Below are 26,930 nucleotides of genomic sequence, written 5' to 3'. Positions count from 1 at the left end.
TCAATACCTCCTCATTAGTTACGTGATCTATCCACCTTATCTTCAGTATTCTTCTGTAGCACCACAATTCGAAAGCTTCTATTCTCTTCTTGTCCAAACTAGTTATCGTCCATGTTTCACTTCCATACATGGCTACGCTTCAAACAAATACTTTCAGAAACGACTTCCTGATACATAAATCTATATTCGATGTTAACAAATTTCTCTTCTTCAGAAATGCTTTCCTTGCCATTGCCAGTCTACATTTTATATCCTCTCTACTTCGACCATCATCAGTTATTTTACTTCCTAAATAGCAAAACTCCTTTACTACTTTAAGTGTCTCATTTCCTAATCTAATTCCCTCAGCATCACCCGATTTAATTTGACTACATGCCATTATCCTCGTTTTGCTTTTGTTAATGTTCATCTTATATCCTCCTTTCAAGACACTGTCCATTCCGTTCAACTGCTCTTCCAAGTCCTTTGCCGTCTCTGAGAGAATTACAATGTCATCAGCGAACCTCAAAGTTTTTACTTCGTCTCCATGAATTTTAATACCTACTCCAAATTTTTCTTTTGTTTCCTTTACTGCTTGCTCAATATACAGATTGAATAACATCGGGGAGAGGCTACAACCCTGTCTCACTCCTTTACCAACCACTGCTTCCCTTTCATGCCCCTCGACTCTTATTACTGCCATCTGGTTTCTGTACAAATTGTAAATAGCCTTTCGCTCCCTGTATTTTACCCCTGCTACCTTTAGAATTTGAAAAAGAGTATTCCAGTCAACATTGTCAAAAGCTTTCTCTAAGTCTACAAATGCTAGAAATGTAGGTTTGCCTTTTCTTAATCTTTCTTCTAAGATAAGTCGTAAGGTCAGTATTGCCTCACGTGTTCCAACATTTCGACGGAATCCAAACTGATCCTCCCCGAGGTCTGCATCTACCAGTTTTTCCTTTCGTCTGTAAAGAATTCGCGTTAGTATTTTGCAGCCGTGGCTTATTAAACTGATAGTTTGGTAATTTTCACATCTGTCAGCACCTGCTTTCTTTGGGATTGGAATTATTATATTCTTCTTGAAGTCTGAGGGTATTTCGCCTGTCTCATACATCTTGCTCACCAGCTGGTAGAGTTTTGTCATGACTGGCTCTCCCAAGGCTGTCAGTAGTTCTAATGGAATGTTGTCTACTCCGGGGGCCTTGTTTCGACTCAGGTCTTTCAGTGCTCTGTCAAACTCTTCACGCAGTATCGTATCTCCCATTTCGTCTTCATCTACATCCTCTTCTATTTCCATAATATTGTCCTCAAGTACATCGCCCTTGTATAAACCTTCTATATACTCCTTCCACCTTTCTGCCTTCCCTTCTTTGCTTAGAACTGGGCTGCCATCTGAGCTCTTGATATTCATACACGTGGTTCTCTTCTCTCCAAAGGTCTCTTTAATTTTCCTGTAGGCAGTATCTGTCTTACCCCTAGTGAGATAAGCTTCTACATCCTTACATTTGTCCTCTAGCCATCCCTGTTTAGCCATTTTGCACTTCCTTTCGATCTCATTTTTGAGAAGTCTGTATTCCTTTTTGCCTGCTTCTTTTACTGCATTTTTATATTTTCTCCTTTCATCAATTAAATTCAATATTTCTTCTGTTACCCAAGGATTTCTAGCAGCTCTCGTCTTTGTACCTACTTTATCCTCTGCTGCCTTCACTACTACATCCCTCAGAGCTACCCATTCTTCTTCTACTGTATTTCTTTCCCCTATTCCTGTCAATTGTTCCCTTATGCTCTCTCTGAAACTCTCTACAACCTCTGGTTCTTTCAGTTTATCCAGGTCCCATCTCCTTAATTTCCCACATTTTTGCAGTTTCTTCAGTTTTAATCTGCAGGTCATAACCAATAGATTGTGGTCAGAGTGCACATCTGCCCCTGGAAATGTCTTACTACTTAAAACCTGGTTCCTAAATCTATGTCTTACCATTATATAATCTATCTGATACCTTTTAATATCTCCAGGGGTCTTCCACATATACAACCTTCTTTCATGATTCTTAAACCAAGTGTTAGCTATGATTAAGTTGTGCTCTGTGCAAAATTCTACTAGGCGACTTCCTCTTTCATTTCTTAGCCCCAATCCATATTCACCTACTATGTTTCCTTCTCTCCCTTTTCCTACACTCGAATTCCAGTCATCCATTACTATTAAATTTTCGTCTCCCTTCACTATCTGAATAATTTCTTTTATTTCATCGTACATTTCTTCAATTTCTTCATCATCTGCAGAGCTAGTTGGCATATAAACTTGTACTACTGTAGTAGGTGTGGGCTTCGTATCTATCTTGGCCACAATAATGCGTTCACTATGTTGTTTGTAGTAGCTTACCCGCATTCCTATTTTCCTATTCATTATTAAACCTACTCCTGCATTACCCCTATTTGATTTTGTGTTTATAACCCTGTAGTCACCTGACCAGAAGTCTTGTTCCTCCTGCCACCGAACTTCACTAATTCCCACTATATCTAACTTTAACCTATCCATTTCCCTTTTTAAATTTTCTAACCTACCTGCCCGATTAAGGGATCTGACATTCCACGCTCCGATCCGTAGAACGCCAGTTTTCTTTCTCCTGATAACGACATCCTCCTGAGTAGTCCCCGCCCGGAGATCCGAATGGGGGACTATTTTACCTCCGGAATATTTTACCCAAGAGGATGCCATCATCATTTAATCATACAGTAAAGCTGCATGTCCTCGGGAAAAATTACGGCTGTAGTTTCCCCTTGCTTTCAGCCGTTCGCAGTACCAGCACAGCAAGGCCGTTTTGGTTAATGTTGCAAGGCCAGATCAGTCAATCATCCAGACTGTTGCCCCTGCAACTACTGAAAAGGCTGCTGCCCCTCTTCAGGAACCACACGTTTGTCTGGCCTCTCAACAGATACCCCTCCGTTGTGGTTGCACCTACGGTACGGCCATCTGTATCGCTGAGGCACGCAAGCCTCCCCACCAACGGCAAGGTCCATGGTTCATGGGGGGAGGGTATCTAATATTTTTTTATTTGTTATTTTTTGCCTTCAAAATAAACAAGATGTTTCATCAGATTCCCAGGATAGTCAAAAATCATTCCATCAGAGGAGAAGTTTGGGAATGCCAGTTCTAAGAGAAGTCCTAGGCCAGTATTGCCTGCTGCATTCCTATATTTCTGCAGAATCCAAACAGATCTTCCCTAAAGCCAGCTTCTACCAGATTTTCCAATCTTCTGTAAATAATTCGTGTTAGTATTTTCCAACCATAACTCATTAAACTGATAGTTTGGTAATATTCACACCTGTCAGCACCTGCTTTACTTGGGATTAGAATTATTGCATATTTTCTTTAAGGGTAAGGATATTTCACCTGTCTCATACATCTTACACACCGTAATGAAGAATTTTCTCATGGCTGGCTCTCACAAGACTACCAGTAGTTCTGACAGAATGCTGTCTGCTGCTGGGGGCCTTGTTCTGACTTAGATCTTTCAGTGCCTTGCCAAATTCTTCTTGCAGTATCATATCTCCCAACTTATCTTCATCTTCACTCTCTTCCATTTCTATTACATTGCCTTTAAGTTCATCTCCCTCATATGGACCCTCTATATATTCCTTCCACCTTTCAGATTTCCCTTCTTAGCTTAGTACTAGTTTTCCACTGAGCTTTCCATTTGTCTTCTACTATAGTCCGTTTTCTTGTTCTAGTCAATCATTGACTAATGTTCCCTCTGAAACTCATTCTTTCAATTTATCCATGCCCCATCTCCTTAATTTCTTACCTTTTACAGTTCATAAACAATAAATTGTGTCTGAGTGCAAAAATGTCTTACAATTTAAAATATAGTTCCAAAGTCTCTATCTTAACCATTAAGTAATCAATGTGAAACCTTCCAGTGTCTCCAGGTCTCTTCCAGTATATGTGGCTTTCTTTCATGATTTTTAAGCCAAGTGTTAGTGATGATTAAATTACGCTTTGTGCAAAATTTTAGCAGGTGGCTTTCTCTTATCACAGTAAAATTTTCATGTCCCTTAACTACCTGAATAATATCTCATCATACATTTATTCAAGTGCTTTATCATCCACAGAGACAGTTGGCATATAAACTCATACTACAAAGGTGAAAGTGAGTTTAGTTTCTACCTTTGTACTTCCAGTTACTGAAGTTGTAAACTAGTTAGTATCTGTGTTCTTCTGCATGTTCACTGCAAACATATGAAAAATCAGTAAAAATCAGACCAGTATGACAAACCCTCGTGTCATGTCCGTATCTTCACCATAGCCGCCTCCTTAGCTTAACATCTGTACTGTCTCCAGTCACAGAGACCTGAAAGATTTCATCTTGACCCATCACCATTACACTCCTGTACACAGCTGCTCATGTACTAAGAAATAAATGACTTCAAATCCCACATCACCTCTGATCAGAGCATTAGTTTTTAAGTATGTTGCAACCCATGTCAGGTTATGATGATGCAGAAAACTAAACTATTATAAAAACTACTTGAATATATCAGGGGAACAGAATATATATACTTTTTTACAAATGTCTGTTAATCAGTAGTTGATGGATATATTAGAGAATGTGTAATTTCTTGATGTACTTGCCGAGGAAGAGGAGTAATCAGGTAAGTCCAAATACATTATGGCAAAACAGTAAATCAGTCCTCAAAAAAATAATAATGCAGTATGCTGAGATGGAATACTTATCAAAGTAACAAAATCTTTTTCTAAGGAAACAGCATGTCTTCTGCATCTAATAACAAACCAGTCATTAGGTGTTCCGGGAAAGCTTTAAACATCACATCAGTCATTAGGTGATGGATTTGATTTGATTGATTTGATTTATTATTGGTCCTGTAGATTATACAATTTGTACAGCAAAGCACATCATGATATAGGACAAGTCCATTTGAAAAATTATGTTAAGATGATATATGATGAGAGATGGCAGTAGTGGTTACTTCCCACATGATCAGAAATATGTGTTAGTAAAGACACTCTTGAGAGATGATAAGAAGAAGATGTTGTTTGTTAGACTGTAATTTCCCTTACTCTAATATTTTCAAAAGTGCTACTAAAATTGTAGCTAAATAGACACACAAAATACTGAAACAAAATATCACTGTAATTATGAAAATAATAGTCTGGTTTTCAGTGTGAGAGAACAATTATACAACCCATATCACAAGTAAATTTGCACATGTCAGAAGTGACTCTTTGGATACACAAAACAAAAATTTTAAGAATTTTCTCACACAGAAGCTTTTTCAAGTCAAAGGCCTCTCGGTACATAACAACCTGACTGTGCAGATATTTGTGCAAATGTCTGAGCATGCAATAAATTGCTGCAAATGTGGTGTGTTCTCATGATTCACACTGGATGTAAAGAGGGCACATAAGAATAACACCATCAATGGAGTTGTGTTCATACAAAGTCAGAACATCATCACAACTTTGCTTAGCCCAGTAATTAACTGTGAATTTGTAATAATATTTACCATCATTGATACAAAAAGTTGGAATATACTAGTGGTATCATAGTTGATTAATTAGGAATTATAGAAATTAATAGTGGCCAAACCAAAATTCATGTTGTATTTGTATTTCCATATTAATTAGTAAATCATTATTTAGTACATAGTTTGTACAAAAAATATAGGATAAGTCAGGTCTGATGTAGTACATACAAGTTTACACATACTGTGATTTTGAAAGATCATTCAGTACATGCTGAATATTGGTAACATAGTAATAAAATCAATAAGACGATTCAGAGAATACTATGATTAACAATGTGAGGTCAATTACATTACATTTTCTTGGTGCTCCAAAAACTCAGAGACAGAATAGAAGCAGTGGTCAAGCAATAACTCTTTCAGTTTCCCTTGAAACTTACTTAAATTCTTTATCTGTTTCAGTGGTTATAAAACATAATGCCATTTTTATACACTCCTCCCCTAAAAATGTTTGTACTTCATCTAATCAGGTAATGCTCCTGTCTAGTATCATGATAATGGAAACACAATTATGCTTGAAGATACTTTCTTCTTTTAATATGCTTATTTTTATGAAGATATAAGCAGCATTCAAAAAGAAATGAGCCGGAGGCATAATTACAGAAACCAGTACCTGTATGTTAGAAGTACTGACCCTGGCTGTTGAGACATTTGTCCCACTGTGACACAAGGTGATGAATGGCTGTTCATAAAATTCCTGGCACTGCGATGTTAACCAGTTCCGCATGTACAGCTGGACTTCGTCATCTGAGGTGAATTGTTTGCCCCTCGGAGCCGTTTTAAGGGGACCAAAAATGGCATAATCACAGAGAGAGAGTTTCAGACTGAATGGAGGGTGGCCAAGAACCTCCCATTTGAATTTCTGCAGGAGTGCCATGACTGTGTTGGCCTCATGAGGCTTTGCATTGTCGTGGAGCAGAATGACCCCGCGAGTGAAATTGCCTGGTTATTTTGATTTGATCACTTGGCGAAGGGTAGTCAAGGTCTGCGAGTAACACTGGACATTCACTGTTGTTCCATGCTGTAGGAAGTGAATCAGAAGGGTGCCATCTTGGTCAAAGAAGAATGTCAGCATAACCTTCCCAGCACTTGTGTGGATGGCCTTGACTTTTTTTGGTGGTGGTGACACAGGATGCTTCCACTGGAGACGTTGTCGTTTTGATTCTGGTTTGAAGTTATAACATCATGACACATCTCCAGCCACCACTCATGCCAGGAATGCATTCCCTTCCTCAACATAGCGTTGCAGATGAGGAAGACAGTGGGCCATTCAAGACACTTTCTGCTGTGGTTGAAGAATGTGGGGCCCCCATTGGGCACACACTTTGTGCATGTGCAGTCATTCTTTCATGATGGTGTGAACACTTTCAATGTTCAATCTGATCACAGTGGCTATGGCATCACTGTCACTCCTCGGTCCTGGGTTACGAATGCATCCACCAGCTGGACGATGTCATCGGTAATGCAGTGTGGTGCTCCAGATTGTGCATCATCAGCTAATGACATCCGTCCTTTCTTGAAGTGCTTTTGCCATGCCCTTGCAAGGGACATGTAGTGTTCGCCGTATACTTGTGACATTCATCGATGAATGTCCATTCCTCCTACTCCTTCCGCTGTCAGAAAAAGACCACCACCTCTTTGCTCTTCTTTTGACTTCTCCATGTCACTGCTTGCAATGTGACTGGCAGCGGTGGATGATTGATGCTTGCTACTGCTAGCTGTGTATAGTCCCTTGACATTCACGCATGCCCTCTAGCAATGGGCTGTGAACTTCCACTCTTTTGTTGGAGCCACACCTCATTACACACGCCACAATATTACCCTCCTGTCACCAGTTTGTGCATTTCAGACTCCGGCTCATTTCTTTTTGAACACCCCTTATATAAACAGCAAAGGGGCAGTATATTGATGCTTTTAAACACTGATCTACAGGAGTCTCTGTATTTAGCATGTTTTATTATTTTAACAATCTTTCTTGTAGCTTAAATATTTTTCTGCTGCATATAGAGTTCCCCAAAAGATAATTCCATATATGGCTACCATCAACCACCAATAACAGCCACCTGCAAAGTGCAGAGTAAACAGTCTTTGGGGACTCGTTGTTCTTTGGTTCAGTCTTATGGAATTGGGTTACGATGTGCGTGTTGTGATTTTCTGTAGTGCTTCTTTTGTGTTTTGTGTAATTACACACACCTTAATAAAAGTGCCTGATTGTAATAGGTTGGTGACCGCAAGTCATGAAAATACGTTGCATTTGCTCGCTTTGTACCTCCGGTTTTGCCCCAATAGACAATGTCGCAACCTCCAGTTTTTAAGGCAGTGCAGGATGACGCAACTGCAGAATGGGCATTTGACTGTGAAGCACAACGCTTTACCCCGTGTGCTACTAAATGTTCGTATCTCTGGTGTTTGCTTCGATTGGTCAGACGACCCCAACATCCACCTGTACACCACACCGGGTGCTGTACACACCGGCGTGGACACCTTCTGTGACATTCCACACTTGACAGAATGCTCCTCCAGCACAAGATCTCAGAAACCCCTCATCCGAGTTTCTACTGCACAACATGGACCACACGGCTGTCCAGTTTCGGGATCCACACGCATGGCCAGCCCCCCTCAGAGCGGTCTGCCATTTAATGTATCCCCCTTTGTGCCAGTCGAAGGCCATGTATATGCTTATCCATCCTGTGCTCAAAATTTCGCCTGCATCAGCCATCGATCATTCCGCGCCTGCTGCACTGTGCTCATCGTGTGGCCGTACAGATTTCCTGCCTACAAGGACTGTATATCCCATCTTGCCTACACAGTTAACAGACGTTCAATGCAACACATTGCCTGCCACATCAGTGAACACAGTGCAGAATCCCCATATGATTGATGCCTTTCCTACACCCCCCACAAGCACTGGTCCCCGGTCATCTTACGAAGCTGATGCTGTTATAACCAGACAACCCAGTGACATGGTTTACCTTGGTAGACAAAATTTTGCACATACACGGTATTGTGGATGACAGCACTCATTTTATGTGTTTAGTGAACTACCCTGATCGCATCAGTGACTTGTTGCTGAACCCACCCAAGAGTAACAAATATGCCTCTGCCCATGCACTACTCATCAAATGCCTTTCTCATCTGCCAGCTGATACAATTCACAACATTATTTATGACAAGACTTTAGGTGACAGAACCCCTTCATAGCTGTGGCAATGCTTGCATGAGCAGGTCAGTGCCGAGATCTTGCCGAACTTAGCGCCCTGGGCACTGTGGTTGGCGAAGCTGTCACAAGAACTACAATTACATTTGCTCCCACATACCACAGCGTCACTGGAGGATAAACTATGGCTGGCAGACCAGGCATACACAATTATTAAGCACTGCCATCTCCCTCCACAGCACCTAATACTGCCAAGGTTGGTAATCCTGTGATATACTTCCACCGTCGGGTGGTAGAGGCCAGGCGAGTGTGTATCACGGACAGCACACAGAACAGCAGCCATCTAGCGGCCAAGACCGGGAATTTCGAGTGGGCCAGCACCAGCATCTCGTCACCCCAACCAGGCTGGCACCTGCCCACCCTCCATTTCCCTTGCCTGATGCTTCAGCTGGCAGGATGAGTACAGTTGACTCATGCATACGCTAGTTCCACTCCATTCACAGTGATGCTGCTCACAACTGCCACCTGGCTTGCACATCCCAAATACCGCATACGGTCTGCAGTAGACGCCATGGCTCGCGGATACATGCACCCACAGACATTGCATTCTGTCAGATCCCCCACCTCACAAGGATGTCTGTACACCTTGGATTTAGGTTTGCACCGGTATTTTCTTGTTGATATCAGAGTAAAGGTTAGTGTCACATCTCCCACATTTACCATAAAGGACACGACACCAGCAGCAAATAAATCATCACTTCATGTTGACAGTTTGGCTGAGTTACCTATTGAACTCATACCTGGCAAACAGTTCACATGGTCCTCCTACATGGCTGACATAGAAGACCCAGTATTAGGCATTGACTTCCTTTTTCATTTTGGAATGTCTCCAGACCTCCAGTTGGCCACATTATTATTGCACCATGCCCCATTTACTCATATTGTGTGTTCAGTTGTCTCCCTGGGCCCCCTCCCCCTCAGCTTCCTGACAATTTCGACACTGCTCTCAAAGAGTTCTCTTCACTGGCAGACAACCTCGCAGCTTCCACCACCCAGCTTCAGCCCGAGCACTCTGCAGTCAACAATCTCTTTGCTCGCAATGCCGAACTGCACCACTCCATACCAGTAGCTATGCAAGCCCTTGCTGAGGCATGATGCCTCGTACCTGTCAATGCCACCACCCCCAAACACCAGAGACACACTGTGTGGGACTATGACACCGCAACCCCCCGACATCGGAGATGCACCTTGTTGAACTTTGTCACCGCCAATACGGACAGCTTCCCCAGCACATCAGGTTAGTGACCCTCACATGCTACCGATTTCTGTTCGCGACAGCCCCCAAGTAAGATCGCCAGCCCAGCTAGAATGCTATCACGAATGGCACAACACACAAAACTGTCACAATAGATGGACCACCAGTTTGTCATAAAGCGCATCAACTGCCATCACATAAACTACACCTCACTAAGGCAGCAGTGGAGGAACTTCTGCAGGTAGGTATTGTTCGTACGTCGGGCAGTAATTAGTCTTCGTCCATACATTTAGTTTCCAAAAAGGATAGTACAGTGCAGTGACTATTGCTGCCTCAATGCGTGGACCATATTAGATAATGATCCGATACCTCATATACAAGACTTCATGCAAGTACTTAGTGGAGCACACATCTTCAGTGTCTTGGACTGCTGCAAGGCATATTTACAGATACCCATGGAACAGAGTGACATATCAAAGACAGCATTGATCACTCCTTTCAGCCTCTACAAATTTTGTTACATGCCTTATGGTCTCAAAAATGAAGCCCAAACTTGTCAATGTTTCATAGACACTTCTGTTTAACTGCACATATTGTTATGCATACCTTGACAACATACTCAATTTTTTCCTCCTCTAACAGAGAATGCGAACTCCGCCAGAAATTTTATCTCCACCAAGTTGTATCTCAGTCCTAGGTAATTGCATTGATGAATTAAAGTCACCCAACCCAGTTGACACAATCTGCCTTTCTGAACACCATATGACCACTGGTATAGGAACTAGGCCTAAGCACAGTGAGAAACTCAGACAGGAGAGTACTGCAAATGTTAAAATAAGGAAAGATTCTCATAAAAGTATAATTAAAAATAATGTAAGTATATTTCATCAAAATACTGGAAGTTTAAAGAATAAAATAGATGAGCTTCTCGTTTGTTTAGAAGATTTAGAAGCTGAGGATGAAATAGATATACTATGCCTGTCTGAGCATCACATTGTTACTGATGTGGATAAGGTAAATGTAAGTGGATATAAGTTCTCTGTGCATGTAATTAGAGAAAATATGGAGAAAAGAGGAGTTGCCATATATGTCAAAAGTTATCATTGTACAAAAAGTATAGAAACAAAAAAGTTTTGTGTAGAGAAACATATAGAAGCATGTGCCTGTGAGCTTAAATTAAATAAAGGCACATTTATAATTGTAACTGTATATAGGTCCCCATCAGGAAATTTTCACCTATTTCTGAAAAATATGGACTCCTTGTTGTGCTATCTATCAGACAGGAGGAAACAAATTATTATTTGTGGGGACTTTAATGTATATTCTCTGAAAGAAGGTAATAGGAAAAATGACCTTGAAGTATTACTTGGTTCTTTCAATTTGACACCCGTTATTGATTTTCCTACTCGGGTGGTAAAGGATAGCAGCTGACTGATAGATAACTTCTTTATAGACCAAGATAAGTTTAACCAGATAAATGCTCAGCCTGTTGAGAATGGTCTTTCTGATCATGGTGCACAGCTAGTTACAATTTATGACCTAGTTCCATTCAGCAGTACTAAACAGTCCTCCAAAGTAGTACATTCAGTCAATGATTTAACTATTGCAAATTTCAGGGAAAGCCTACAGCAGTTAGACTGGGATGAGGTGTACCATGAACCTGATGCCAATTTAAAATATAATTTATTTCATGACACTTATATAAATGCATTTGAAAACTGCTTCCCCAAGAAAATAGTTAAATATACTTGTAAGAAACCATGTAACAAACCATGTGTTACTAAGGGTATATAAATATCTTGTAACCGGAAAAAGGAAATGTATCTGACAGCAAGAAAGCATGCTCTCAACAGATGAGTAAGATTCTCACCCACCTGTATAATAGCTCTCTGGAACAGGGCACTTTTCCTGATAGACTGAAATATGCTATTGTTATACCTTTGTATAAAAAAGGGGATAGATCTGATGTCAACAATTACCGTACAATCTCCCTTCTAACAGCTTTATCCAAAATTTTTGAGAAAGTAATGTATTCAAGAGTAGCTTCACATATCTTTAAAAATGAAGTACTAACAAAATGTCAGTTTGGTTTCCAGAAAGGTCTTTCAACAGAAAATGCCATATGTGCTTTCATCAATCAAATTTTCAATGATCTGAATAACCAAACACCACCCATTGGGATTTTTTGCGATCTCTCAAAGGCTTTTGATTGTGTAAATCATGAAATTCTGCTAGAGACGCTCAAGTATTGTGGCATGAGTGGGACAGTGCACAGATGGTTTATTTTGCACCTAACTGAAATAGTGCAGAAAGTTGAAATAAGCAGTTCTCATAATATGCAAAGATCAGCACATTACTCAAACTGGGGAACTATCAAGAATGGGGTTCCACAACGGTCGGTCTTGGGTCCTTTGTTGTTCAAATATGTATTAATGACTTGCCATTCTATATTCATGAAGAGGCAAAGTTAGTTCTCTTTGCTGATGATACAAGTATAGTAATCACACCTGACAAACAAGAATTAACTGATGAAATTGTCAATAATGTCTTTCAGAAAATTACTGAGTGGTTCCTTGTAAACGGACTCTCACAGAATTTTGATAAGACACAGTACATACAGTTCCGTACAGTAAATGGTATGATGCCATTAATAAATATAGACCTTAATCAGAAGCATATAGCTAAGGTAGAATATTCAAAAATTTTAGGTGTGTCCATTGATGAGAGATTAAATTGGAAGAAACACATTGATGATCTGCTGAAACGTTTGAGTTCAGTTACTTATGGAATAAGGGCCACTGCAAATTTTGGTGATAAACATCTTAGTAAATTAGCTCACTATGCCTGTTTTCACTCATTGCTTGCATATGGCATCATATTTTGGGGTAATTCGTCACTGAGGAATAAAGTATTTATTGCACAAAAGCATGTAATCAGAATAATAGCTGTAGTCCACCCAAGATCATCCTGCAGACATTTATTTAAGGATCTAGGGATATTCACAGTAGCTTCCCAGTATATATACTCTCTTATGAAATTTGTTATTACCAACCAAACCCAATTCAAAAGTAATAGCAGTGTGCATAACTACAATACTAGGAGAAAGAATGATCTTCACTATTCACGATTAACTCTAAATTTGGCACAGAAAGGAGTGAATTATACTGCCACTAAAGTCTTTGATCACTTACCAAATAGTATCAAAAGTCTGACAGATAACCAACAAGTATTTAAGAATTTCTGAATGACAACTCTTTCTACACCATAATTTAAAAATTAAAAAAAAATAATAATAAAAAAGTTGTTATATTAACTTAATTATGTTGTTAAGTTAACTTAATTATGTAATATATTGGAAAATTTGACTCGTTCCACGTCATTACAAAATATCGTATTCATGATCCATGGAACTAGTATTAATCTAATCTAATCTAACGACAAGTCACAACTCCGCTACACCGCTGTCTCTTTTCTGGGGTACACCACCCCCTTGGAAGGCAAATGCCCCCGCAGGAGTGGGTTGACTGCATACGCGATCTACCTCTCCCAGTGTCATTTCGTAGCTACATCGATTTTAGGAACTATCAATATCTACTCTCGTAACCTGCCAATTGGCCAATGGCGGCAGCAATTCAAGCCCCTTTCACTGACACGTTGGCCGGGAAACAAACCTCAGGCAATCGCCGAGTACAGTGGTCTGACGACATGATGAGAGCATCAAAACACCTTAAGTCAGCGTTATCATGTAGTGACACTCTCGCCCACCCTTTGCCAGATGTCTGCATCTCTATTACAGCAGATGCAAGTGATTTTGCAATCAGTGCAGTCCTCCAACAGCATGTCGGTGACACGATACAACTGCTCCATTTTTTTTCCAAAAGACTATATACGGCTCAACGTAAATGGTCAGCATTTGACAGAGAACTGCTTGCGGTTTATGAAACTGTAAAAAATTTCTGCACAGAAATTGAAGAAAGGAACATAACAATTTTCACAGATCAGCGTCCCCTCACAAAGACTATCTGTAACCCTGCTTTTGACCTTCCCCCATATAGGTTTCGGCAGATGGACTTAATTTACCTTGGGTGTAAACCCAAGGTTCAGAAAATATGGTGGCTGACTACCTATCATGTATCACTGAAATTTTGTCCCCCATTGATTTCGAATAATTGGCCAGCTTACAGGACAATGATACCGAATTGCACAGCCTCTGACAGGACCCAGATAGTTCCCTTCAGATCATTTCCTGCACCAACCGGGCTAGTTCAGGCCACTGTGGTGTGACACATCCATAGGCACCACCCAGCCTATTGTTCCCCCTGCGCTGCGTTGCCAAGTAGTCACTACATTACATAACCTTTCACATCATGGTGCTGAGGCTACAACACACTTTGTTACAGAATGCTTTGTGTGGCTGGGTGTGAAGAGGGATTGTCGTACTTGGGCTGGTGCTTGTTTACAGTGCCAGCGCAGCATAGTCAGCAGGCACACACAACCCCATCTAGGTAAATTCGACATCCCGAAAGGCCGCTTCCGACATGTGCTTCTGGACCTCATGGGACCATTACCCATATCTGATGGTTTCAGGTATATCCTGTGTATCACTGACTGTGTTACACATTGGGTGGAGGCAATACTGCTGCAGGGCATCACAGCAGATTCCATAGTATATGCATTTGTATCCTCATGGATAGCTCAATTCAGCTGCCCTACATCCATCACCACTAACCAGGGAAGGCCATTTGAATCCCTGCTGCTTAACAAACTTTGCGTACCCTGTGGGGCAGATAGATTCCACACTACGGCTTACCACCCACAGAGCAATGGACTGGTCGAGCGGTGGCACAGCACTCTGAAAGCGGCCCTCATGTGCCATGGCAGTGAGTGGTCCAACATCCTTCTCTGGGTTATGTTAGGAATACGCACAGTTTACAACACAGACCTCCAGACTTCACTTGCGGAGCTCCTGTATGGTGAGACCCTAGTTCTCCCCGCACAGTTCATTGATGACAAAGCAATGGTTGATCTGTCCATTCTCCCTATTCTAGTTGAGAGTGTCCAGACACACATAGCTGTGATCCGCATGCCCCCTCCACAACTACACACCTCTGCTCTTTCCGCATTTGGCACTGGACTTTTGCAAGTTCATTACATTATGTTATGGGATGATACAGTCACACTGGCATACAGTCACCTTACTCTGGCCTGCACTGAGTAGTGGCTTGCATGGACAATACTACATACATTCTCGTCAGTGGCCATTGGCAGACAGTTTCCCTTCAATGTGTGAAAGCAGCCTGAATAATTGAGGAATTTGTACCACCAGACAGTTTCCCTTCAATGTGTGAAAGCAGCCTGAATAATTGAGGAATTTGTACCACATCCTCTCGAGTCACGTGTTCCTCCGTCAGGTGATGACTCTGATCTCACACAGATCACCCACTCCCCTGCACCCCACCATAATCACATGTGCATTAAGCCTACACCTGTGGGCAGCTCAGTTGTCGTGTGTGACAATACTCAGGCACTACTTGTGACATTCCACAACCTCAGGCCCAACCATATGTTGTGTGTGACGTTACCCCATTGCAAGTGTCAGCACCCAATGCCCCCACAGAGTGTTCAAGTGTTTTACCTGAACTACATTATTTTTCCCCGCCACCTACCCTAGTGCCCCCTACGTCCACAAAATTTGCATCTCAATCAACACCTCTGAGTGCCCACCTGACAAGCTTTCCTTGCAGCTCCATGAGGGACCTATCTTCATCCTCCGCATAAGGGACACTTCGCATGAGCCTGCTCCCATGTTACTTATCACCATCTTGTGCACAGTCCCCGTCCCAAATGGGGTGGATGCAGCTGGCATAGTTGCAACGCTCAGTTCCTACGGGATGCTCAAGATTTGCATCTCCCTCTCTGCCTGTACTGCAACACCGACACCTTCCGTGTCAGTCCAGTTCACGCGTGCTTTTCAACCAGTCCACCCCCCCCCCCCACACCCCCACACTGGATGGGGGACTATAATAGCGCTAGTCCACCCTGCACAGACAGCATGGACTCTTCCCACACACCTCTTATCATCCAGCGAGCATCCCACAACACCACTATAGACGAAGATGTCGAAGTCCTTACCCCAGTGCTCTGCACTCCCGGAGGGGGTGGGAGGGTGGGGCTCTATGGCGACCATCAACCGCCAGTAACTGCCACATACAAAGTGCAGAGTAAATGGTCTTTGGTTCGGTCTTGTGGACTTGGGTTAAGATGTGCGTGTTGTAATTTTCTGTAGTGTTTTTCTTGTGTTTTGTTTAATTACACGAACCTTAATAAAAGTGCCGGACCGTAATGTCATGTTCACAGATAAGACAATTTTTCCATAGCTGTTACAAATAGTGGAGATTCTATGAAGCATGGAAATTAACTGTCACTGTTATATCAGAATTTATTATTAACATGTTTGTTTTGAACCACTGTGTTAAATTTTGAATTATGTCTGTAGTTGCTTTTGAAGGCTGTCTTCATTCCATGATTTAATTACGATTTTGTGTCTTCTGCAAATGCTACTGTTGTTCTTTTAGTTCATTTTTCTGACAGGCCATTAATATACAGAATGAAAAGAATTGAATCAAGGACTGACCCTTGAGGGACTCCATATGAATTTTTTTTAGTGCATTAGTATCAAAATTAGAAATTTTGTGCATTTTTGTATCTTTGTATTTTATTTGAGTGGTCTGTCAATGGTCATGTGCAACAGAATGCCATGATCAGTTACATGAAAAGCTTTACTAAACTCAAGGAAAATGCCAAAAAGATGTTGTTTATTATCTACTGCATTTATAAGGTAAAAATAGTTGGCTGTGTTAATCTGACAGTTCTGAGTTCATGTTATAAATCACTTATCATCATTTCTTGATTTAGGATGGCTTTTAGCAATTTTACAATACTTTTGCTAAAGCCTGACGATTCTCATACAGGCTTATAATTTGCAGCTTCACATTTGTCTTCTTTCTTCTACAGTAGTGTTACTTTTACCATTTTCAGATTTGTTGGGAATATGCCACTCATAAATGATGAGTTGAAAATACGTGTTAATCATTCAACAATAAATACTACAACTGTGTTGACAATAATATCTGGTGCATAATCAGCACCTGCTGTATATTTATTGTGTAATCTTTTTATAATCATATATAGTAGTTCTGGGGCATGGATGTGTGTGATGTCCTTAGGTTAGTTAGGTTTAAGTAGTTCTAAGTTCTAGGTGACTGATGACCTCAGATATTAAGTCCCATAGTGCTCAGAGCCATTTGAACCATATACAATACCTTAGGTGCTGTAGAAGACATGAACAGAATTTTTGTATTAATTTTTGAATCTGCATGTAGTATAGTTCTTTGGTTGTCAGTTGTGATGTTTGGTAATCAGGTGTTGTGCTATATTTGAAAGATAACTGTTTAATTTATTAACAACTATTGTGGGGTCGGTTATTTTATTGTTCTTTTCATAAAGTTCTTTTGGTCTAATGATACAACTGTTTCTTTTTTTTTTCATACTCCACGTTGATTTAGTCTTGTACCTGGAATTTTCTATTTGTTTGTTTGTTTCCATCTTCTTTGGTTTTGATATAACTGGCCTAAGTACTCATTTATATTGTTTAAAATAATTAATAAAACAAGATTTGTGGCTTGCTTTGACTATTCGTACAATTTCCTTTTATTCTGGCAGGATATTTTTATTTATGTTGTGATCCATTTATTTGGACTGTGCACAGAACTTATTACTCATGTTTGTTTAAGAAAACCTATTTCCAAAAAAAGTTTTTATGTGGTCATAAAATAATCGAACTTTTCATTTGTGTTGTTTGAATTGTTAGTGTTATTCCAATTTGCTCCTCTCAATATAAAGTGAAGTAATCTTCATTTTTATCATTAAATTTCCTACATTAACTCTAAAGTTTTCTGAGGTTTTATGTTTCCTTGGGCATAATGATCACTAAAACTGGTGTTTACAATTTACATGTTGCAAATCACAAAGGGAGACCAAGAGATGAATACAGAAAGCAGATTCAGAAAGAAATAGGTTGCAGTAGTTATCTAGAGATGAAGATGCTTGTTCTGAACGGAGAAGCATGAAGAACTGCATCAAACAAGTCTTTAGACTGAGGACCACACTGTTTACAAAATCCTGATCATTGTTTGTTACAGAAGTGCTAGTAATGTGAATTGGGTTAGTAACAGATGATTTTAAGTCAAAGGTTCAGTAGATCTTTGATTTCATCTTTACATTTATTGGATTAGGAGAAATTGACATTGAAGTCTCCACATATGAAAGTTTTTTTTTTTTTTTTTTTTTTTTTTGAGGGTGTTGTAATTCTTTAACAGCTTTTCCACACAATTGTTTATATACCCTTCCATCAAATCTTCTAGGAATTGGGTATAAAACAATATTTGTCTTATACTGACTAGGAGAGGACTTGGTAAGATATTATCAATGTTTTCACTAATGTTGTTGTATGAGTCTTCAATGTCATTTGACCCAGCCATTAATATAACAGTATCACACACACTTGACGTCTTCTAATGATGTCAATTTGACTAAAAACTTCACAGACAGAAGCATTTAGCTTAATAAAACTTTGAATGTCATACTTTGATTCGAGTTTTTTCTCTATAACATTTCTACAGTTCCTGTCTTGACTTTCACTCATTCTTAAAACTTCCAGTTTCTGCACTGTATTCCTAACTTATAAACTTGTTTAACATGTTTGAGTGCTTTATCTTCCAGAACACTTCTGGTGTCATTGACCACAGTTTTGTTTTTGGAGGTTGGCATGTAAACACTGTTTTTAGTTGCACTGCATTTTAGCTAGCTGGTATCAGACAATTTATCTGTAAGTACATTTACATTTTCTTGTGTGTTTTCTTTTTTTGTTTTGTTTTTTAATTTGTCTTCATTTGGGATTTTAACTTACATGTGTTCAATATACTTTTTACTACACACCACTTTTCACTGGTTATATTTTTACTTGTATTTGCTTTAACTCACTGATTTTTGCTAGCAGAGCACGTCTATCCTCTTACACTACTTTAATTATTTTGACTTTCGGTGCTGAGTCTGTTACGAGTTTTTGATCACCATATTACACCAGCACAAGTTGTTGTTGTTGTGGTCTTCAGTCCTGAGACTGGTTTGATGCAGCTCTCCATGCTATTCTATCCTGTGCAAGCTTCTTCATCTCCCAGTACGTACTGCAACCTACATCCTTCTGAATCTGCTTAGTGTATTCATCTCTTGGTCTCCCTCTACGATTTTTACCCTCCACGCTGCCCTCCAATGCTGAATTTGTGATCCCTTGATGCCTCAAAATATGTCCTACCAACCGGTCCCTTCTTTTTGTCAAGTTGTGCCACAAACTCCTCTTCTCCCCAATTCTATTCAATACCTCCTCATTAGTTATGTGATCTACCCATCTAATCTTCAGCACTCTTCTGTAGCACCACATTTCAAAAGCTTCTATTCTCTTCTTGTCCAAACTAGTTTTTGCCCATGTTTCACTTCCATACAAGGCTACACTCCATACAGATACTTTCAGAAACGACTTCGTGACACTTAAATCTATACTCGATGTTAACAAATTTCTCTTCTTCAGAAACGCTTTCCTTGCATTGCCAGTCTACATTTTATATCCTCTCTACTTCGACCATCATCAGTTATTTTACTCCCTAAATAGCAAAACTCCTTTACTACTTTAAGTGTCTCATTTCCTAATTTAATTCCCTCAGCATCACCCGATTTAATATGATTGCATTCCATTATCCTCATTTTGCTTTTGTTGATGTTCATCTTATATCCTCCTTTCAAGGCACTGTCCATTCTGTTCAACTGCTCTTTCAAGTCCTTTGCTGTCTCTGACAGAATTACAATGTCATCGGTGAAACTCAAAGTTTTCATTTCTTCTCCATAAATTTTACCTACTCTGAATTTTTCTTTTGTTTCCTTTATTGCTTGTTCAACATACAGATTGAATAACATCGGGGAGAGGCTACAACCCTGTCTCACTCCCTTCCCAACCACTGCTTCGCTTTCATGCCCCTCGACTCTTATAACTGCCATCTGGTTTCTGTACAAATTGTAAATAGCCTTACGCTCTCTGTATTTTACCCCTGCCACCTTCAGAATTTGAAAGATAGCATTCCAGTTAACATTGTCAAAAGCTTTTTCTAAGTCTACAAATGCTAGAAACGTAGGTTTGCTTTTTCTTAATCTTTCTTCTAAGACAAGTCATAAGGTTAGTATTGCCTCACGTGTTCCAACATTTCTACGGAATCCAAACTGATCTTCCCCGAGGTCCACTTCTACCAGTTTTTCCATTCGTCTGTAAAGAATTCGCGTTAGTATTTTGCAGCTGTGACTTATTAAACTGATAGTTCGGTAATTTTCACATTTGTCAACACCTGCTTTCTTTGGGATTGGAATTATTATATTCTTCCTGAAGTCTGAGGGTATTTCGCCTGTCTCATACATCTTACCCACCAGATGGTAGAGTTTTGTCATGACTGGCTCTCCCAAGGCCGTCAGTAGTAATAATGGAATGTTGTCTACTCCCGGGGCCTTGTTTCGATTCAGGTCTTTCAGTGCTGTGTCAAACTCTTCACGCAGTATCGTATCTCCCATTTCGTCTTCGTCTACATCGTCTTCCATTTCCATAATATTGTCGTCAAGTACATCACCCATGTAGAAACCCTCTATATACTCTTTCCACCTTTCCGCCTTCCCTTCTTTGCTTAGAACTGGGTTTCCATCTGAGCTCTTGATATTCATACAAGTGGTTTTCTTATCTCCAAAGGTCTCTTTAATTTTCCTGTATGCAGTATCTATCTTACCCCTAGTGAGATAAGCCTCTACATCCTTACATTTGTCCTCTAGCCATCCCTGCTTAGCCATTTTGCACTTCCTGTCGATCTCATTTTTGAGATGTTTGTATTCCTTTTTGCCTGCTTCGTTTACTGCGTTTTTATATTTTCTCCTTTCATCAATTAAATTCAATATTTCTTCTGTTACCCAAGGATTTCTACTAGCCCTCGTCTTGTTACCTACTTGATCTTCTGCTGCCTTCACTACTTCATCCCTCAAAGCTACCCATTCTTCTTCTACTGTATTTCTTTCCCCCATTCCTGTCAATTGTTCCCTTATGCTCTCCCTGAAACTCTGTACAACCTCTGGTTCTTTCAGTCTATCCAGGTCCCATCTCCTTAATTTAGCACCTTTTTGTAGTTTCTTCAGTTTTAATCTACAGTTCATAACCAATAGATTGTGGTCAGAGTCCACATCTGCCCCTGGAAATGTCTTACAATTTAAAACTTGATTCCTAAATCTCTCTCTTACCATTATGTAATCTATCTGATACCTTTTAGTATCTCCAGGATTCTTCCTTGTATACAACCTTCTTTTATGATTCTTGAATTAAGTATTAGCTATGATTAAGTTATGCTCTGTGCAAAATTCTACCAGATGGCTTCCTCTTTCATTTCTTCCCACCAATCCATATTCACCTACTATGTTTCCTTCTCTCCCTTTTCCTACTGACGAATTCCAGTCACCCATGACTGTTAAATTTTCGTCTCCCTTCACTACCTGAATAATTTCTTTTATCTCATCATACATTTCATCAATTTCTTCATCATCTGCAGAGCTAGTTGCCATATAAACTTGTACTACTGTAGTAGGTGTGGGCTTCTTATCTATCTTGGCCACAATAATTCGTTCACGATGCTGTTTGTAGTAGCTTACCCGCATTCCAATTTTCCTATACATTATTAAACGTACTCCTGCATTACCCCTATTTGATTTTGTGTTTATAACCCTGTAGTCACCTGACCAGAAGTCTTGTTCCTCCTGCCACCGAACTTCACTAATTCCCACTATATCTAACTTTGACCTATCCATTTCCCTTTTGAAATTTTCTAACCTACCTGCCTGATTAAGGGATCTGACATTCCACGCTCCGATCCATAGAACGCCAGCACAAGTACAGTATTGATATTCTGGTATCTTTTCCACACTGCTAGGAAGGAAAAGTGGAAGAGTGACACCCAAACATTTCAAAACCTCAACAATAATTTGCTCAGATTAACATACAAATACAAACCATCAAATAATATTTAAATAAAATAGAAAGAAACTTCCACATGGGAAAAATATATTAAAAACAAAGATTACAAGACTTACCAAGCGAGAAAGCGCCGTCAGACAGGCTCAATGAACAAAACACACAAACACACACACAGAATTACTAGCTTTCGCAACCGATGGTTGCTTCTTCAGGAAGGAGAGGGAAAGACGAAAGGATGTGGGTTTTAAGGGAGAGGGTAAGGAGTCATTCCAATCCCGGGAGTGGAAAGACTTCCCTTAGGGAAAAAAAGGACAGGTGTACACTCGCACACACACACACACACACACACACACACACACACATATCCATCCGCACATACACAGACACAAGCAGACATGGGAAAAACGGGAATGGAAATAAAATGAAAGTTGTTGGAAATAACTGAGATGGTTGTGTAATGGGTGAAAGGAACTGAAGCTGTGAAATAGTATTCACGAGTTTACACGACATGTTTGTAAACTTGGAACAGTGGATTTTATTAGGTTATGGTCTGGAAGTAAATTACGTATTATTGAGTATAATTAGGCAGGATAAAATGTATGGTAGATTACGGAAAAAGGGAAGATGAATACAAAGTGAAACTACTTGTACAAACGAAAAGAGAAAGTAAGACCATAGAGAAGATTTCGAAATGCAACAGAGACAATAACAAACGTAATTGTTGGGTTCAAATTAATGATGATGTAAATAAAATAGAAAGAAAATTCCACATGGGAAAAATATATTAAAAACAAAGAATCCAAGACTTACCAAGCGGGAAAGCGCCGGCAGACAGGCACAATGAACAAAACACACAAACACACACACAGAATTACTAGCTTTCGCAACCGATGGTTGCTTCTTCAGGAAGGAGAGGGAATGACGAAAGGATGTTATTTCCAACAACTTTCGTTTTATTTCCATTCCCGTTTTTCCCATGTCTGCTTGTGTGTGTGTGTGTGTGTGTGTGTGTGTGTGTGTGTGTGTGCGTGTGTGTGTGTGTGTGTGCGTGCGAGTGTACACCTGTCCTTTTTTTTCCCCTAAGGGAAGTCTTTCCGCTCCCGGGATTGGAATGACTCCTTACCCTCTCCCTTAAAACCCACATCCTTTCGTCTTTCCCTCTCCTTCCTGAAGAAGCAACCATCGGTTGCGAAAGCTAGTAATTCTGTGTGTGTGTTTGTGTGTTTTGTTCATTGTGCCTGTCTGCCGGCGCTTTCCCGCTTGGTAAGTCTTGGAATCTTTGTTTTTAATATATTTTTCCCATGTGGAAGTTTCTTTCTATTTTATTTACATCATCATTAATTTGAACCCAACAATTACATTTGTTATTGTCTCTGTTGCATTTCGAAATCTTCTCTATCATCTTACTTTCTCTTTTCGTTTGTACAAGTAGTTTCACTTTGTATTCATGTTCCCTTTTTCCGTAATCTACCATACATTTTATCCTGCCTAATTATACTCAATAATACATAATTTACTTCCAGACCATAACCTAATAAAATCCACTGTTCCAAGTTTACAAACATTTTGTGTAAACTCGTGAATACTATTTCACAGCTTCAGTTCCTTTCACCCATTACACAACCATCTCAGTTATTTCCAACAACTTTCGTTTTATTTCCATTCCCGTTTTTCCCATGTCTGCTTGTGTCTGTGTATGTGTGGATGGATATGTGTCTGTGTGTGTGTGCGAGTGTACACCTGTCCTTTTTTTCCCCTAAGGGAAGTCTTTCCGCTCCCGGGATTGGAATGACTCCTTACCCTCTCCCTTAAAACCCACATCCTTTCGTCTTTCCCTCTCCTTCCCGAAGAAGCAACCATCGGTTGCGAAAGCTAGTAATTCTGTGTGTGTGTTTGTGTGTTTTGTTCATTGTGCCTGTCTGCCGGCGCTTTCCCGCTTGGTAAGTCTTGGAATCAAATAATATTTAGAAGGAAATACATTTTTTTCTTTGTTAGTACCAAATAACCTCTGAAACAACTGAATTTTTCTCTTTGAATAGAGTTGACTTTTTCATTTTTGTAAAAAGTTTTTTAATATAAATTGGTTCTTCTATTTATGTTCTTGTTTATGCAAAATGTTGGCTTTTTCTTTCTCTAAGAGTTGCATAATCTAAACCACATTTTGTACATTAAGATATTTGATCACTTTATTGGAAAAAAACTGACAACAGCTGGGAGAGCAGTGTGCTGACAACACATCCATCTGTATCTGCATCTAGTGACACCTGAGAACTGAGGATAACATGGCGACCAGTAGGTACCATTGGGCCTTTGAGGACTGTTTAGCACGAGTGACTTACCTCCTTTGGGAATAATGATACCTCCCCGTTTTGTAACTATGACATGTACATGCCCAGTTTTGGCTGTTTAGGGTATCTATTGTAGGTCACAATTAAATAATGATGAAGTTTAAGAGATTATGTAGGAAGAATCAGGGTGCAAAGAAGTGGGATACAGAAGTAGTAAAAAATGAAGAGATACGTTTGAACATCTCTGATGCTGTAGACACTGTAATAATGAATAACTCAGTAGTAAGAAATGAAGAGATACGTTTGAACATCTCTGATGCTGTAGACACTGTAATAATGAATAACTCAGTAGGCAGTACAGTTGAAGAGGAATTGACACTTCTAAAGACACCAATGCCAGAAGTTGGAAAGGAAACCTTAGGTACAAGGAAGGCAACTGTGGAGAAACCCTGGATAAAAGATTAAATATAAATATAGGCTTCTAAGCCCATTGTCAGATTCAATAAAATGTTTCTGGGTTTGTTTTACAGTAAACAAAAACACCCTTAAGGAGGTCACTTGCAACAGAGGCCAAAATGTCGGTAGTTTTTATTTATTGACAATGCGGTCACAAACCCAGAAAAATTTTATTGAAAAATATGGAATACTGAAGCTGATCGACAAAAGAAAGAAGTACAAAAATGTTCAGGGAAATTCAGGAATGCAGAAATACATCCACACATTATCTTCATGCTTAGAAATAATTAGGTACTGAAAAAAGTAACAAGAAACATTATTTCTAAGAATCAAGCTTTTTTTCTGAGTCATCAGTCTTCTGGCTTGTTTGATGCAGTCTGCCATGAATTCCTCTCCTGTGCCAACCTTTTCATTCAGAGTATCAGTTGCATCCTACATCCTCAATTATGCATTGGATGTATTCCAATCTCTGTCTTCCTGTACAGTTTATTATCCTCTACAGCTCCCTCTAGTACTATGGAAGGTGCCCCGTTATGCCTTAACAGATACCCAATCATCCTGTCCCTTCTTCTTGCCAGTGGTGTTTCTGTCCTCACCCATTCTGCAGAGAACATCCTCATTCTTTAACTTATCAGTCCACCTAATTTTCAGCATTGTTCTGTAGCACCACACCTCAACTGGTTCGAATTTCTTCTGTTCTGGTTTTCCCACAGTCTATGTCCAACTACACCAGCTCGGTGTAGCCTGTAATGAAGGCCACGATGTGATACAAACGCTGGAAAAGAATCTCTCAGCGCTAAATCGCTCCAAGTTATTTGTTGTAAACATCCCGAAAAGACATGACTTGGAACCACAGTCATGTGTCAATGAAGCTATCTTGCAAACAAACTATAAATTGACAAAGACCTGCAATCACTTTAATAACAGTTGTGTTGTAGATGTAAGCAGTTTTAGAAGAGAGTTGTTTACAAAACATGGTATGCACCTAAACCGGGCAGGAAAGAGAGCATTAGGTGTTCTCCTAAAAGCAGCAATGACAGCACAACTCAACTCTACGAGATGCACTTCATATAAACAAACTACAATAGACAAATGGTTTTCAAAAAAACAGGACAAGAGTGCATTCGTGAACTCAACAGTTAAGAATAATTTTTTAGGCAATACCCTGTAACAGCCTCTGTAACAGATCAACTTGCAATCTTCCACCAAAATATAAGAGGCCTGTTTAATAAGCTAAACGAACTTTCAGTCAATGTGCAAGACAATGGAAGCATAGGTCATGCCCATGTACTATGCTTCACTGAGCATCACGCCTGCTCAGGAATGGAAAGGCTGGGAATACCTGACTACAACCTGACGTCTTCATACTGCAGAAACCAAAGAAAAGGTGGTGGTGTTGCAATTTTTGTTAAGAACAGTATCAATTGCAAAGAAATGTATGTCCAAAATTTTTGTATAGAGCAACATTTTGAATCGTGCCATCAAAATTTCTGTAAGAAATTCCACACTATTAATTGTAGCAATTTATAGAGCACCTTCAGGAAATCTTGACCTCTTTTTGAAGCAGCTCGATTTGCTTTTACTGCACTTATACAACTGTTAAAGAGATGTTGTACTACTTGGAGATTTCAACATCGACTTTCTTAAACATAGTAGTGGGAAGACAGACCTAGAAAATCTGATATGCACCTACATCCTTCTGCCAGTGGTCAATTTTCCCACCAGAGTAACTTCATATTCATGCACACTAATTGACAACATTTTTGTAGATCAAGATATATTGGGCAGTATCAGCATTATTAAAATAATAAATGGTCTTTCTGACCATGATGGTCAAAGACTTACCATCAAAAATATAAATGTTTGTCAGAATAAAACTGAGCCAACATGGAAGGTATTCAGTCCCGTAAATGTACTAACAATCAAAACATTCAAATCGTGCCTCCATAATGTAAAATGGAGTCACATATATTCTGAAACAGATGTAAATTCCAAGTATAATCTGTTTAGTAAAGAAATTGCATAAATATTTGAAACGTCCTTCCCAAAAAAAGTTTATAGGAATGTACCAAAAGAAAACACAAAAAACCATGGATAACAAATGGGATTAAGACATCTTGCAAGCAAAAAAGAATTTTGCACATA

The sequence above is a fragment of the Schistocerca gregaria genome, chromosome 3, assembly GCF_023897955.1.
Source record: "Schistocerca gregaria isolate iqSchGreg1 chromosome 3, iqSchGreg1.2, whole genome shotgun sequence".
In the NCBI taxonomy this organism is placed as follows: domain Eukaryota; kingdom Metazoa; phylum Arthropoda; class Insecta; order Orthoptera; family Acrididae; genus Schistocerca; species Schistocerca gregaria.
Note: the sequence above shows the minus strand (reverse complement) of the source record.